At 42.7% G+C, this 14,896-nt stretch overlaps 1 long non-coding RNA gene across 1 annotated transcript; it reads left to right on the top strand.

Moving 5' to 3' along the window:
* Positions 1–5,508: 5,508 nt before the first annotated feature.
* LOC124002568 lies at positions 5,509–13,908 on the top strand. The gene is made up of 3 exons (XR_006833073.1): positions 5,509–5,603; positions 5,707–5,811; positions 13,478–13,908. It is a non-coding gene; the product is annotated as an uncharacterized LOC124002568 (long non-coding RNA).
* The last annotated feature ends 988 nt before the right edge of the window (positions 13,909–14,896 follow it).

Raw genomic sequence — 14,896 nt, 5'->3', positions numbered from 1 at the left:
TGATTTATGATTGCTTGGTACAGTATGTGTTGTTTACTGTCATTGTATTGCGTTCCTTGAGACCTGAAGGCTCCCAGAGGTTGTAGCTTCTATAGGCTTTTGAATTTCTTCAAACAGTTCGATTTTTTTTTGTGGAATATCCAATGAATAGCTGCATGCTGTTTGTACTTAGCAACATTGCCCAGTAGTACATTCTTAGCAGTCCATGTGGTACATTATTTGGGAACATTGTTTCAACCCCAGTGGCCTCGCCTCATCAGAAGGTCCATGAAACATTGATAGAATAATAAATGAAGCCATTATAATTTTACACCTGTTGTCTCTGCATGGCTGATTTATAGTAACGTTGTCGGGGCAACCCCTTGCTACAGTGTCCTAGCTTCTGCAGGTACTTGCTACTGTATACATCTGTGTACATAAAGTGAGGGGGAAAAAAGTATTTGATCCCCTGCTGATTTTGTACGTTTGCCCACTGACAAAGAAATGATCAGTCTATAATTTTAATGGTAGGTTTATTTGAACAGTGAGACAGAATAACAACAAAAAAATCCAGAAAAACACATGTCAAAAAATGTTATAAATGTATTTGCATTATAATGAGGGAAATAAGTATTTGACCCCTCTGCAAAACATGATTTAGTACTTGGTGGCAAAACTCTTGTCTGACCTCTGTGATTGCCAACGTTTCCTGTAGTTGGCCACCAGGTTTGCACACATCTCAGGAGGGATTTTGTCCCACTCCTCTTTGCAGATCTTCTCCAAGTCATTAAGGTTTCGAGGCTGACGTTTGGCAACTCGAACCCTCAGCTCCCTCCACAGATTTTCTATGGGATTAAGGTCTGGAGACTGGCTAGGCCACTCCAGGACCTTAATGTGCTTCTTCTTGAGCCACTCCTTTCTTGCCTTGGCTGTATGTTTTGGGTCATTGTTGTTGTTATGCAGGTGAATGAGGACCCAAAAGCGACTTAGCGAAAACAGAGTCTTTATTCCAGTAACTGGCAAAAGTATACTCCTGGACAATATAAGAAGAAAACAAAACATGAAAAAACTAAAATCCACTCGTAGTGACGAGGACAGACTGGAGACTCGACCATTAACTGCAGGTTGCCTCGGGAAGGCACCGACCGTAGCAGACTTAGACACCTGCTCACACGCAGCATCTGAAGGAGACAAGACACGACAGGGCGAGACAATGACACAGCACAGCGAACATCATATAAGGATCCGACAAGGACAGAAGCGGAAAACAAGGGGAGAAATAGGGACTCAAATCAGAGGACAAAATAGGGGACAGGTGTGAAAAGACTAAATGAGTGAGTTAGGAGAATGAGGAACAGCTGGGAGCAGGAACGGAATGATAGAGAGAGGAGAAGAGAGGGAGGGGGAGAGAGAGGGATAGAAAAAGGGAACGAACCTAATAAGACCAGCAGGGGGAAACGAACAGAAGGGAAAGCATAATGACAAGACAATATAAGACAAAACATGACAGTTGTGCTGGAATACCCATCCACGACGCATTTTCAATGCCCTGGCTGAGGGAAGGATGTTCTCACCCAAGATTTGACGGTACATGGCCCCGTCCATCGTCCCTTTGATGCTGTGAAGTTGTCCTGTCCCCTTAGCAGAAAAACACCCCCAAAGCATAATGTTTCCACCTCCATGTTTGACGGTGGGGATGGTGTTCTTGGGGTCATAGGCAGCATTCCTCCTCCTCCAAACACGGCGAGTTGAGTCGATGCCAAAGAGCTCCATTTTGGTCTCATCTGACCACAACACTTTCACCTAGTTGTCCTTTGAATCATTCAGATGTTCATTGGCAAACTTCAGACGGGCATGTATATGTGCTTTCTTGAGCAGGGGGACCTTGCGGGCGCTGCAGGATTTCAGCACTTCACGGCGTAGTGTGTTACCAATTGTTTTCTTGGTGACTATGGTCCCAGCTGCCTTGAGATCATTGGCAAGATCCTCCCGTGTAGTTCTGGGCTGATTCCTCACCGTTCTCATGATCATTGCAACTCCACGAGGTGAGATCTTGCATGGAGCCCCAGGCCGAGGGAGATTGACAGTTCTTTCGTGTTTCTTCCATTTGCGAATAATTGCACCAACTGTCGTCACCTTCTCACCAAGCTGCTTGGCGATGGTCTTGTAGACCATTCCATCCTTGTGTAGGTCTACAATCTTGTCCCTGACATCCTTGGAGAGCTCTTTGCTCTTGGCCAAGGTGGAGAGTTTGCAATCTGATTGATTGATTGCTTCTGTGGACAGGTGTCTTTTATACATGCAACACACTGAGATTAGGACCATTCCCTTTAAGAGTGTGCTCCTAATCTCAGCTCGTTATCTGTATATTTCTGGGAGCCAGAAATATTTCTGATTGAGAGGGGGTCAAATACTTTATTTCCCTCATGAAAATGCAAATCAATTTACAACATTTTTGACATTTTGTTGTTGTTATTCTGTCTCTCACTGTTCAAATAAACCTACCATTAAAATTATAGACTGATCATTTCTTGGTCAGTGCGCAAATGTACAACATCAGCAGGGGATCAAATGCTTTTTCCCCTCACTGTATGTAGTTGTTTCCATTAAGTATTGACACTAAATGTATAATGTTGTGTCATGTATAATGTATTGTTAATGTATTTCCATACTTAATGTTACATATGAAAGTTATCTTGGGAACAAAATAACTACATTCAGTCCAGTAACGCCCTGTTGAGACCTTGCACATGCTGTGGCAGCCTGTTGTGGACATCAAATCACATCATATTTTTGACCTGGTGGTGCTCTAGCAGCCTGCTAGACCTGACCTGGTGGTGTTGTAGCAGCCTGTTAGACCTGACCTGGTGGTGCTGTAGCAGCCTGTTAGACCTGACCTGCTGGTGATGTAGCAGCCTGTTAGACCTGACCTGGTGGTGCTGTAGCAGCCTGTTAGACCTGACCTGGTGGTGCTGTGGCAGCCTGGTGGTGCTGTGGCAGCCTGCTAGACCTGACCTGGTGGTGCTGTGGCAGCCTGTTATACCTGACCTGGTGGTGCTGTAGCAGCCTGTTAGACCTGACCTGGTGGTGCTGTAGCAGCCTGTTAGACCTGACCTGGTGGTGCTGTAGCAGCCTGTTAGACCTGACCTGGTGGTGCTGTAGAAGCCTGTTATACCTGACCTGGTGGTGCTGTAGCAGCCTGTTAGACCTGACCTGGTGGTGCTGTGGCAGCTGATGGTGCTATGGAAAAATGAAAATCCGACCCATTTGTATTCAAACCTACATTGTTGATTGTTGATGACTGGCTCGACATCCGCCGGGTTCTAATAGGCCGCCTCACATATGTCTTAAGATAGCAGTAACATCGCACTGCCTTAAGATTCTGTGGGCAAGCGGCTCTCCAAAGTGATTGTGCGCAGTGCAGACAGACCATGCTTTCCACCCTATCCTAGGCCGTGTGATTGTGCTTGTTCTGGACTCCAGAGAAGTGACATCTCTAAATTATATTGGCAGAAAATATAAAGGACTTTCAGCTCCAAATGAAAGTGTAAAATGCAGTGTATTTCTGTATCTTGGTTTTGAAAATGCATCATGGCTGCAATGATAGGCTACATTTGCGCAACAATTGTGCATGTGCAGTGCGCGGGAGTCGCAAACTTTGAAAGCCTGCTTTTTAGGGGTCACAGGTTTTAAAAGATGTAAAAGTTTGTGAACCACTGTAGGGAGAGAAGATTGCCATCCATTAACAATGACTAGCACAGGCCTAACTACTGGTCTTTTGGTGTGTCAAAATTGCTTGAATTTAATCATATTTACCTATGACGCTTGCATTTTTAATTTATGGTTAAAATGTATTATTCCATATTCCAAATGTGTTATAGACAAAATAATGAAAAGGGGCTGTCAGGTAGCCTCAATAAATAGACAAAGATTTGTAGTTGAACAAGTCCAATGCATGTATCAAATTTTATTTTATTTCTTTTTACTTGAGTCTCAGACCTTGTGACTTGAGACTTGCTAGTGACTCGAATAATAGTGACTTGGTCCCACCTCTGTTAGACAGTGTGGACAGTATATGAATATAAAAGGTGTGTACAGCAGTAGTTATATAGGATGAGCCTTGACTAGAATCCAGTATATACATATGCAGTACAGTTTATTCGTAAAGTATTCAGACCCCTTGACTTTTTGCAATTTTTCTTTACATTACAGCTTTATACTAAAACAGATTACATAGTTTTTTCCCTCATCAATCTACACACAGTACCCCATAAGGACAAAGCAAAAACAGGCTTTTAATTTTTTTTCTCCAAATCTATTAAAAATACAAATAATTTTAGACATTTTGAGAAAGGTTGTAACGTCACAAAATGTGGAAAAAGTCAAGTGGTCTGAATACTTTATGAATGCACTGTATATACATTCAGTGTTATGATGCCTGACTGTTCTGTACAGAACAGACCCCAGCTGTCATTCTTAGTATAACTGAATACACACCAACCCAACCAGTCGATGCAGAAAATCCATGTGATCCATAGTAATCAATGGTTAATTCATACACACTACCGTTCAAAAGGTTGGGGTCACTTTAAAATATGTCCTTGGTTTTGAAAGAAAAACACTTTTTTTTGGTCCATTAAAATAACAGGAAATTGATCAGAAATATAGTGTTGTTAATGTTGTAAATGACTCTTGTAGCTGGAATGGCGCTTGTAGTGCTGTGATTGGTGGTTGTGCTGTGGCGCTTGTAGTGCTGTGATTGGTGGTTGTGCTGTAGCGCTTGTAGTGCTGTGATTGGTGGTTGTGCTGTAGCGCTTGTAGTGCTGTGATTGGTGGTTGTGCTGTAGCGCTTGTAGTGCTGTGATTGGTGGTTGTGCTGTAGCACTTGTAGTGATGTGATTGGTGGTTGTGCTGTAGCTCTTGTAGTGCTGTGATTGGTGGTTGTGCTGTAGCTCTTGTAGTGCTGTGATTGGTGGTTGTGCTGTAGCACTTGTAGTGATGTGATTGGTGGTTGTGCTGTAGCTCTTGTAGTGCTGTGATTGGTGGTTGTGCTGTAGCGCTTGTAGTGCTGTGATTGGTGGTTGTGCTGTAGCGATTGTAGTGCTGTGATTGGTGGTTGTGCTGTGGCGCTTGTAGTGATGTGATTGGTGGTTGTGCTGTAGCTCTTGTAGTGCTGTGATTGGTGGTTGTGCTGTGGCGCTTGTAGTGATGTGATTGGTGGTTGTGCTGTAGCGCTTGTAGTGCTGTGATTGGTGGTTGTGCTGTGATTGGTGGTTGTGCTGTGATTGGTGGTTGTGCTGTGATTGGTGGTTGTGCTGTAGCGCTTGTAGTGCTGTGATTGGTGGTTGTGCTGTGATTGGTGGTTGTGCTGTGATTGGTGGTTGTGCTGTGATTGATGGTTGTGCTGTGATTGATGGTTGTGCTGTGATTGGTGGTTGTGCTGTGATTGATGGTTGTGCTGTGATTGGTGGTTGTGCTGTGATTGGTGGTTGTGCTGTGATTGGTGGTTGTGCTGTGATTGGTGGTTGTGCTGTGATTGGTGGTTGTGCTGTGATTGGTGGTTGTGCTGTATGTGCTGCATCTCTCAACAGATGAGATTGTTACACCTGGCTATGGAGACGTCGGTAACCGGCTCCTGACAGCTGAATTTCAATGACTCAAATTTTCTTTCATGTCATGTATCTTGTCCAATCAAACAGATCTATCTTTAATGTTTTTCTTTTTAAGGATTTGTTGTTGACGGTTCATCACTGCACTGAAATTGTAATGAATTTCCTCCTCTTCTTCCGAAGAGGAGAGGCGAAACGGATCAGAGGACCAATACGCGGCGTGGTAAGTGTCCATGGTTCTTTTTAATACGTTAAGGTACACATGAACAACTGACTACAAAAAAACAATAAATGTGAAAACTCAAAACAGTCCTATCTGGTGCAATCACAGAGATAGGAACAATCACCCACAAACACACAGTGATACCCAGGCTACCTAAGTATGATTCTCAATCAGAGACAACTAATGACACCTGACTCTGATTGAGAACCATACTAGGCTGAAACATAGAAATACCCAAAACATAGAAAAACAAACATAGACTGCCCACCCAACTCACGCCCTGACCATACCAACTAAATACAAAACACAGGAAATAAAGGTCAGAACGTGACAGAAATTTACATTATTTTGACTCCAATTCAAATACATGCATATATTATTGTACAGTATAATAATTTGTTCTAGTAATGATTATTTAATGAAAATGATACCAGCAGATACTGTTAAAAAAAGAATAACTATATTGATAATCTATTTTAAAATAATCAAGCTTAGTGTTGCTGTTTTTCTTTCATGCCTCAATGTGGAATAATAGTGAAGACATCAAAACTATGAAATAACACATATGGAATCATGTGTTTTAGATACTTCAAAGTAGCCACCCTTTGCCTTGATGACATCTTTGCACACTCTTGGCATTCTCTCAACCAGCTTCACATGGAAAGCTTTTCCAACAGTCTTGAAGTAGTTCCCACATATACTGAGCACTTGTTGGCTGCTTTTCCTTCACTCTGCAGTCCAACTCATCCCAAACCATCTCAATTGGGATGAGGTCGGGTGATTGTGGAGGCCAGGTCATCTGATCCAGCACTCCATCACTCTCCTTCTTGGTCAACTAGCCCTTACACAGCCTGGAGGATGTTGGGTCATTGTCCTGTTGAAAAACAAATAATAGTCCCACTGAGCCCAAACCAGATGGGATGGCATATCGTTGCAGAATACTGTGGTAGCCATGCTGGTTAAGTGTGCCTTGAATTCTAAATAAATCACAGACAGTGTCACCAGCAAAGCACCCCAACACCTCCTCCATGCTTCACGGTGGGAACCACACATGCGGAGATCATCCGTTCACCTACTCTGCGTCTCACATAGACACAGCGGTTGGAACCCAAAATCTCAAATTTGGACTCATCAGACCAAAGGACAGATTTCCACCGGTCTAATGTCCATTGGTCGTATTTCTTGGCCCAAGCAAGTCTCTTCTTATTATTGGTGTCCTTTAGTAGTGGTTTCTTTGTAGCAATTTGACCATGAAGGCCTGATTCACGCAGTCTCCTCTGAACAGTTGATGTTGAGATGTGTCTGTTACTTGAACTCTGTGAAGCATTCATTTGGGCTGCAATTTCTGAGGTTGGTAACTCGAATGAACTTATCCTCTGCAGCAGATAATCCTTTCCTCGTGAGAGCCAGTTTCATCATAGCGTTGGATGGTTTTTGTGACTGCACTTGAAGAAACTTTCAAAATTCTTTAAATTGTACGTATTGACTGACCTTCATGTCTTAAAGTAATGATGGACTGTTTATGTGCCAGCGCAGTGGTCTAAGGCACTGCACCTCAGTGCAAGAGATGTCACTACAGTACCTGGTTCAAATCCAGGCTGTATCACATCCAGCTGTGTTTGGGTGTCCCATAGGGCAGAGCATAATTGGCCCAGAGTCATCTGAGTTTGGCTGGAGTAGGCTGTATACCAATCTTACCCTTTCACAACACAACTGATTGGCTCAAACGCATTAAGAAGGAAATCAATTTCACACATGTACTTTTAACAAGGCACACCTGTTAATTGAAATGCATTCCAGGTGACTACCTCATGAAGCTGCTTGAGAGAATGCCAAGAGTGTGCAAAGCTGTCATCAACGCAAAGGGTGGCTACTTTGAAGAATCTCAAATATGAACTAGATTTTTATTTGTTTAACACTTTTTTGGTTTTCTACAATGTAGAAAATTAGTAAAAATAAATGAGCAGGTGTGTCCAAACTTATCTTGGAAAACACACACACACACTTTCTCTTCCTCAAAGATTTGTACTGACCAATGCTGGCTTTCAGAACATCCAAATGCTTTTTCCGCTTTAGTGTTCAACCCAGACACACACACAGTCCTAAACGCATCACAAGGTCCTCGTAAATTCACAAAGTGCCAGACGATTAAATTAATTTGCTCTATTTAGGAGCAGATTATGTTCCGAATTAGATTTCCTGAACGCAATGGAGCCTTGAAGAAAGACAGGAATCTGATTTATTTATGTTTTACGGTACCTCATGGAGAGATTGTGGGTGCTTACAATCCAAGGGTGTGTAGGTTTGATTTGTGTCTGCAGGACTCACTTCACCAAACAGATAAATAATAAAACAAATGGAACGTCTTCACATCTCATCTGCATAGAGGAGAGAGATCAGATACATGTAATAATGTGTTGATCTGATTAATTCATCAACAACGGGTTCCAATAAATCCACACCATGGATGTGTCCCAAATGGTATCCTATTCTCTATATAGTGCACTACAGTTGACCAGGGTCCATAGGGCTCCAGGGACCATAGGGCTCCAGGGACCATAGGGCTCCAGGGTCCATAGGGCTCCAGGGTCCATAGGGCTCCAGGGACCATAAGGCTCCAGGGACCATAAGGCTCCAGGGACCATAAGGCTCCAGGGACCATAAGGCTCCAGGGACCATAAGGCTCCAGGGACCATAGGGCTCCAGGGTCCATAGGGCTCCAGGGTCCATAGGGCTCCAGGGTCCATAGGGCTCCAGGGTCCATAGGGCTCCAGGGATCATAAGGCTCCAGGGACCATAGGGCTCCAGGGACCATAGGGCTCCAGGGACCATAGGGCTCCAGGGACCATAGGGCTCCAGGGACCATAGGGCTCCAGGGACCATAGGGCTCCAGGGACCATAGGATCTGACAAACAATGAGTGAAACAAACTTCCATAATTCGTTTCAATATTTTTTCTTTCATATTTGTATTTACGAAAACATCAAAACATATGAAAAAAATCCAATATTTGATGGAGCGCTTGAAAACTACTGAGACTTTTAGACATTAACCTCATTATTCTGACAAAATGGGTAGAGAGTAACCAGACATTATCCTCATTATTCTGACAAAATGGGTAAAGAGCAATGCTCTCACCACTAGGCTACCTGCCACCCATATTTCAGACTATTTCCGCCCATTATTCTGACTAGACGGGTAGAGAGTAACCAGACATTATCATCATTATTCTGACTAGACGGGTAGAGAGTAACCAGACATTATCATCATTATTCTGACTAGATGGATAGAGAGTAACCAGACATTATCATCATTATTCTGACTAGACGGGTAGAGAGTAACCAGACATTATCATCATTATTCTGACTAGATGGGTAGAGAGTAACCAGACATTATCATCATTATTCTGACTAGATGGGTAGAGAGTAACCAGACATTATCATCATTCTTCTGACTAGACGGGTAGAGAGTAACCAGACATTATCATCATTATTCTGACTAGATGGGTACATTATCATCATTATTCTGACTATATGGGTACATTGCCACCATTATTCTGACTAGATGGGTACATTGCCATCATTATTCTGACTAGATGGGTACATTATCATCATTATTCTGACTAGATGGCTAGAGCGCAACCAGACATTATCATCAATATTCTGACTAGATGGGTAGAGAGTAACCAGACATTATCATCATTATTCTGACTAGATGGGAACATTATCATCATTATTCTGACTAGATGGATAGAGAGTAACCAGACATTAGCATCATTATTCTGACTAGATGGATAGAGAGTAACCAGACATTATCATCATTATTCTGACTAGATGGGAACATTATCATCATTATTCTGACTAGATGGGTAGAGAGTAACCAGACATTATCATCGTTATTCTGACTAGAGGGCTAGAGCGCAACCAGACATTATCATCATTATTCTGACTAGATGGGTAGAGAGTAACCAGACATTATCATCATTATTCTGACTAGATGGCTAGAGCGCAACCAGACATTATCATCATTATTCTGACTAGATGGCTAGAGCGCAACCAGACATTATCATCGTTATTCTGACTAGATGGCTAGAGCGCAACCAGACATTATCATCATTATTCTGACTAGATGGGTAGAGAGTAACCAGACATTATCATCATTATTCTGACTAGATGGGTAGAGAGTAACCAGACATTAGCATCATTATTCTGACTAGATGGCTAGAGCGCAACCAGACATTATCATCGTTATTCTGACTAGATGGCTAGAGCGCAACCAGACATTATCATCGTTATTCTGACTAGATGGCTAGAGCGCAACCAGACATTATCATCATTATTCTGACTAGATGGCTAGAGCGCAACCAGACATTATCATCGTTATTCTGACTAGATGGCTAGAGCGCAACCAGACATTATCATCATTATTCTGACTAGATGGGGACATTATCATCATTATTCTGACTAGATGGGTACATTGCCATCATTATTCTGACTAGATGGGTACATTGCCATCATTATTCTGACTAGATGGGTACATTGCCATCATTATTCTGACTAGATGGGTACATTGCCATCATTATTCTGACTAGATGGGTACATTGCCATCATTATTCTGACTAGATGGGTACATTGCCATCATTATTCTGACTAGATGGGTACATTGCCATCATTATTCTGACTAGATGGGTACATTGCCATCATTATTCTGACTAGATGGGTACATTATCATCATTATTCTGACTAGATGGGTACATTATCATCATTATTCTGACTAGATGGGTACATTGCCATCATTATTCTGACTAGATGGGTACATTGCCATCATTATTCTGACTAGATGGGTACATTATCATCATTATTCTGACTAGATGGGTACATTGCCATCATTATTCTGACTAGATGGGTACATTATCATCATTATTCTGACTAGATGGGTACATTGCCATCATTATTCTGACTAGATGGGTACATTGCCATCATTATTCTGACTAGATGGGTACATTATCATCATTATTCTGACTAGATGGGTACATTGCCATCATTATTCTAACTAGATGGGTACATTATCATCATTATTCTGACTAGATGGGTACATTGCCATCATTACACTGACTAACCTCAGTGTTATTGTGGGCATTGTATGGTAAAATACATAACTGGCAGTCCCATTGTGTCAAGTCTCTTCCTATTGAGAGGTCAGGAAAAGCTAACCTGGCTGACGCAAGTCATGTGACTCACAGTGCTGTGACACACTGGTCTGGACAGGGCTCTGTTGTAAATACAGTATTCATTCAATTCAGAAATTGTGCGAGTGTTTTTGATTGTTTCTCTCAACAACAACAAAAACATTCCTGGGAGGTTGAAACCTCTTCTTGTTTGGATTTGAAAATCCAACCGTTGTCATGGAAGACGGTGGCGATCGTGGGGCTGTGTGTGGCTGTGCCTGTGGGGTGTTTAAGTGAGAAAGACACAGAGGAAAACCAACCGTTGTCATGGAAGACGGTGGCGATCGTGGGGCTGTGTGTGGCTGTGCCTGTGGGGTGTTTAAGTGAGAAAGACACAGAGGAAATCCAACCGTTGTCATGGAAGACGGTGGCGATCGTGGGGCTGTGTGTGGCTGTGCCTGTGGGGTGTTTAAGTGAGAAAGACACAGAGGAAATCCAACCGTTGTCATGGAAGACGGTGGCGATCGGGGGGCTGTGTGTGGCTGTGCCTGTGGGGTGTTTAAGTGAGAAAGATACAGAGGAAAACCAACCGTTGTCATGGAAGACGGTGGCGACCGGGGGGCTGTGTGTGGCTGTGCCTGTGGGGTGTTTAAGTGAGAAAGATACAGAGGAAATCCAACCGTTGTCATGGAAGACGGTGGCGATCGGGGGGCTGTGTGTGGCTGTGCCTGTGGGGTGTTTAAGTGAGAAAGACACAGAGGAAAACCAACCGTTGTCATGGAAGACGGTGGCGACCGGGGGGCTGTGTGTGGCTGTGCCTGTGGGGTGTTTAAGTGAGAAAGACACAGAGGAAAACCAACCAGTAAAAACACAGCCCACTTCATTATCAACGTATCGTGGCGACAACATCAAAAGAGCCTTTCCAGACTCTGAAGTCTGGAGGACTTAAGGGTTTAGCCAGAACAGACAAGGGGAAAAGCATCTTATTGAGTTGAATTGAAAGCATTATGCCTCATCTGGAGTTCCAGATGGTGTTTAGAAGCCTAATGGTTTTCTACTCTCCATCCCTGGTGTGCAGGGCCAGGTTGATATCCTGATTGAAGTCAGCAGATCTATTACAACTAAGCTTAATTTTTTTAAGTGGATGAAACTTCCACTCCTACCAAGATAAAAAAAAGGGAGCAGTGGAATTAATGTCTAATGTCCTGAAAGTTATGAGCGGGCCTTTGTTTGAAAGCACAGTCCTGTAGCGGTGATTAATTGCGTCTTCAAGCTGAAAGTTAACGAGACAGAATTAAAACTGTGGAAATAGAATCTAATGAAGTATCTGCCAGAAGTAGTGTCACAATAAGACTGTTATCTTACTTCATTCGATAACCAGAAACGAAATATGAGATTGAATAAATCCCTGAGTAGGTTTTACTTAGAGTTGCTGTTACCCAGCTACTACCAGGCTACTACTATACTACATTCTGGATTTTCCTTTCAATGTTGGAATGATTATTTTTGTTGTTGTTGTTGCTACCTACTGAAAAAAAAGCAACTCTTCAATTCTGTGCATTGCTTAGTATTCTGGTTTCATTGAATGACCTTTCTCTCAAGTCAACCAGAACAATGGTAGAGGACACTCTCTTTCCCTCCCTCCATCTATCCATCCTTTCCTATTGTCTCCTCTATTCTTTCATCCATAGATCCATAATAATTTAATGAGGTGATGAAGAGGAGGAGGAGAAGAAGAACAGTTTGTTTCCTCCCACATTTTGAAGTCTAATATTCATGTAATGTCCTCTCCTCTCATCACGAACTGCTCATATCTCAGGGTAACTGACCATGTCCAATCAGCCCACTGAGCCTTGTAAAGATGTTGAGAGCTTTTTTCATCTTTCTAGTCTACCTATCAGCCTCCCTTCCAGCCCCATATACCAATATACCGAAACCGCCCGGGAAGATAGCAGATGAGAGATAAAGTGAAGAGAGCTTGTGCTGTGTACTGGAAAATTGAGAGGCTACTTTATCTGCTGGGACTCTGGGAGATTAGGTGCAGTTGATTGTCGTGTAGTTTCCGAGAGAGTGACCCTCGACTCCTATAAAAGGATTGGGCTAGGATGGAAGGGCACTGCAGTAGTCATGGAGACCACCAACTTACAACAGTAGTAGCGTATTGTGTCTCTGTGTGGGAGACACTAGTCGGTCAAACTGTCATCAGAGATACAGGCAGCACGACCACCAGGACAAAGGTACAATTCTGTGTTCTCTTACCTTGTAATCACTGAATCAATCAGCTACATGTTGTGGAGGAATTGACAAACCACCTCTCTCTTTGTGTCCACCTATGATGTCATCAAATCATCAGCTTCTCTAGCTTCATGTCTACACTCTGGCTCAACCCTTAATCCTAACCCTAACACTAACCCTAACCCAATTAGGAACACTTCCCCTAACCCAAGTAGGTCATTAAACATGTGTTTGCTGCTTAGTTAAATCCCTTTTGTTTTCTCAGTGAGTGATTCTGACATTTGGGACTCAGCCCTTCCTTATGGACTGACTCCTGATGGGGCCTCAGAGAACGAAGAGGTAAAAGCTGAGACTTCAGAACACTTCCCCACATCCTCTCCTCTGACCTGGAACCTAAACGTCCTAGTCCCCAAGTAATACCATCAGCTGATTAGACTGTTAGGACAATAATTGCATGTGTCAGGCATCCTGGAACTCTGAAAGTGCATTACACGCCCTAGCAACAGGGAAGAAAGAACCAGGATTGGGCCGGGGTCCAAGGCCATTATATAAGGAGGGGGGACGTGCAAATCCTCAATGTTTTCTCAATGAGTTTCCTCAATTTTATTTATTTTTATTTTACCTTTATTTAACCAGGCAAGTCAGTTAAGAACATATTCTTATTTTCAAAGAGTTTCCTCAATAAGTAGTTCATCTACGGAAAATAAAGTCAGATTTACAACTCTTCCACTGAAATGTTTTCCTACCACACATCACACAAATGCACACACACACACACACACACACACACACACACACACACACACACACACACACACACACACACACACACACACACACACACACACACACACACACACACACACACACACACACACACACACACACACACACACACACGCACACGCACGCACGCACACGCACACGCACGCACACACACTTTGTGTGTCCACAATTCAACTGTAGGAACATGGCGGCCCTCAACACCAGACAGCAGAAAGAGTTGGCCACTACTATATGAGAAATTGTTTGTGAGGAGATTCCCTCTGTTAACTGGTAAATAAATAATTGGCAGTGCTCCTGCTAAAGTGGATACCTACTCAACCAATGTGCAAAGTCTGAAGAACACAGCAAATGCAAAAGGGGGCATTGCGTTTTCAATATTGGTCAGATACAATCAGGAGATCATCTGCAAATAAGTTTAGTTTATATTCATTTTTACCAATACTGATACCTGTTGAGTTTGGGTCTAATTATTTCTGTGGGTGGTTCAATTGCCAGGGCAAACAGGAGGGAGGAGAGGGGACATCCCTGCTACATTAGATAATGTATTGTTTTGTGTATATTTTTGCTTTAGGATATTTAAACAACATTTTTATGACATTTATTAATCCAGCTGGAAAGTTGGAAGTTTCCAAAGTTTTCAATAGAAAAGGCCATTCAAGATGGTCAAAAGTATTTTTGGCCTTAACAGCCATGATTGATAAATATATATCTTGTTTTTTGTGTATTGTATTAAACTGAAACATGCTCTTGTATTTATTTGTGTTGTAACGGCGTTCGTCTGTTGACAGAAGAGCGGACCAAAATGCGGCGTGGTGGTTACTCATGTTCTACTTAAGCCTAGGGCTCTATACTGCCCCGGTTGGAGAAAGTGCGTGCCCATAGTAAACTGAAAATATTT

The sequence above is a fragment of the Oncorhynchus gorbuscha genome, linkage group LG18, assembly GCF_021184085.1.
Source record: "Oncorhynchus gorbuscha isolate QuinsamMale2020 ecotype Even-year linkage group LG18, OgorEven_v1.0, whole genome shotgun sequence".
NCBI lineage: Eukaryota > Metazoa > Chordata > Actinopteri > Salmoniformes > Salmonidae > Oncorhynchus > Oncorhynchus gorbuscha.
This window is presented reverse-complemented; position numbering and strand designations above follow the sequence as displayed.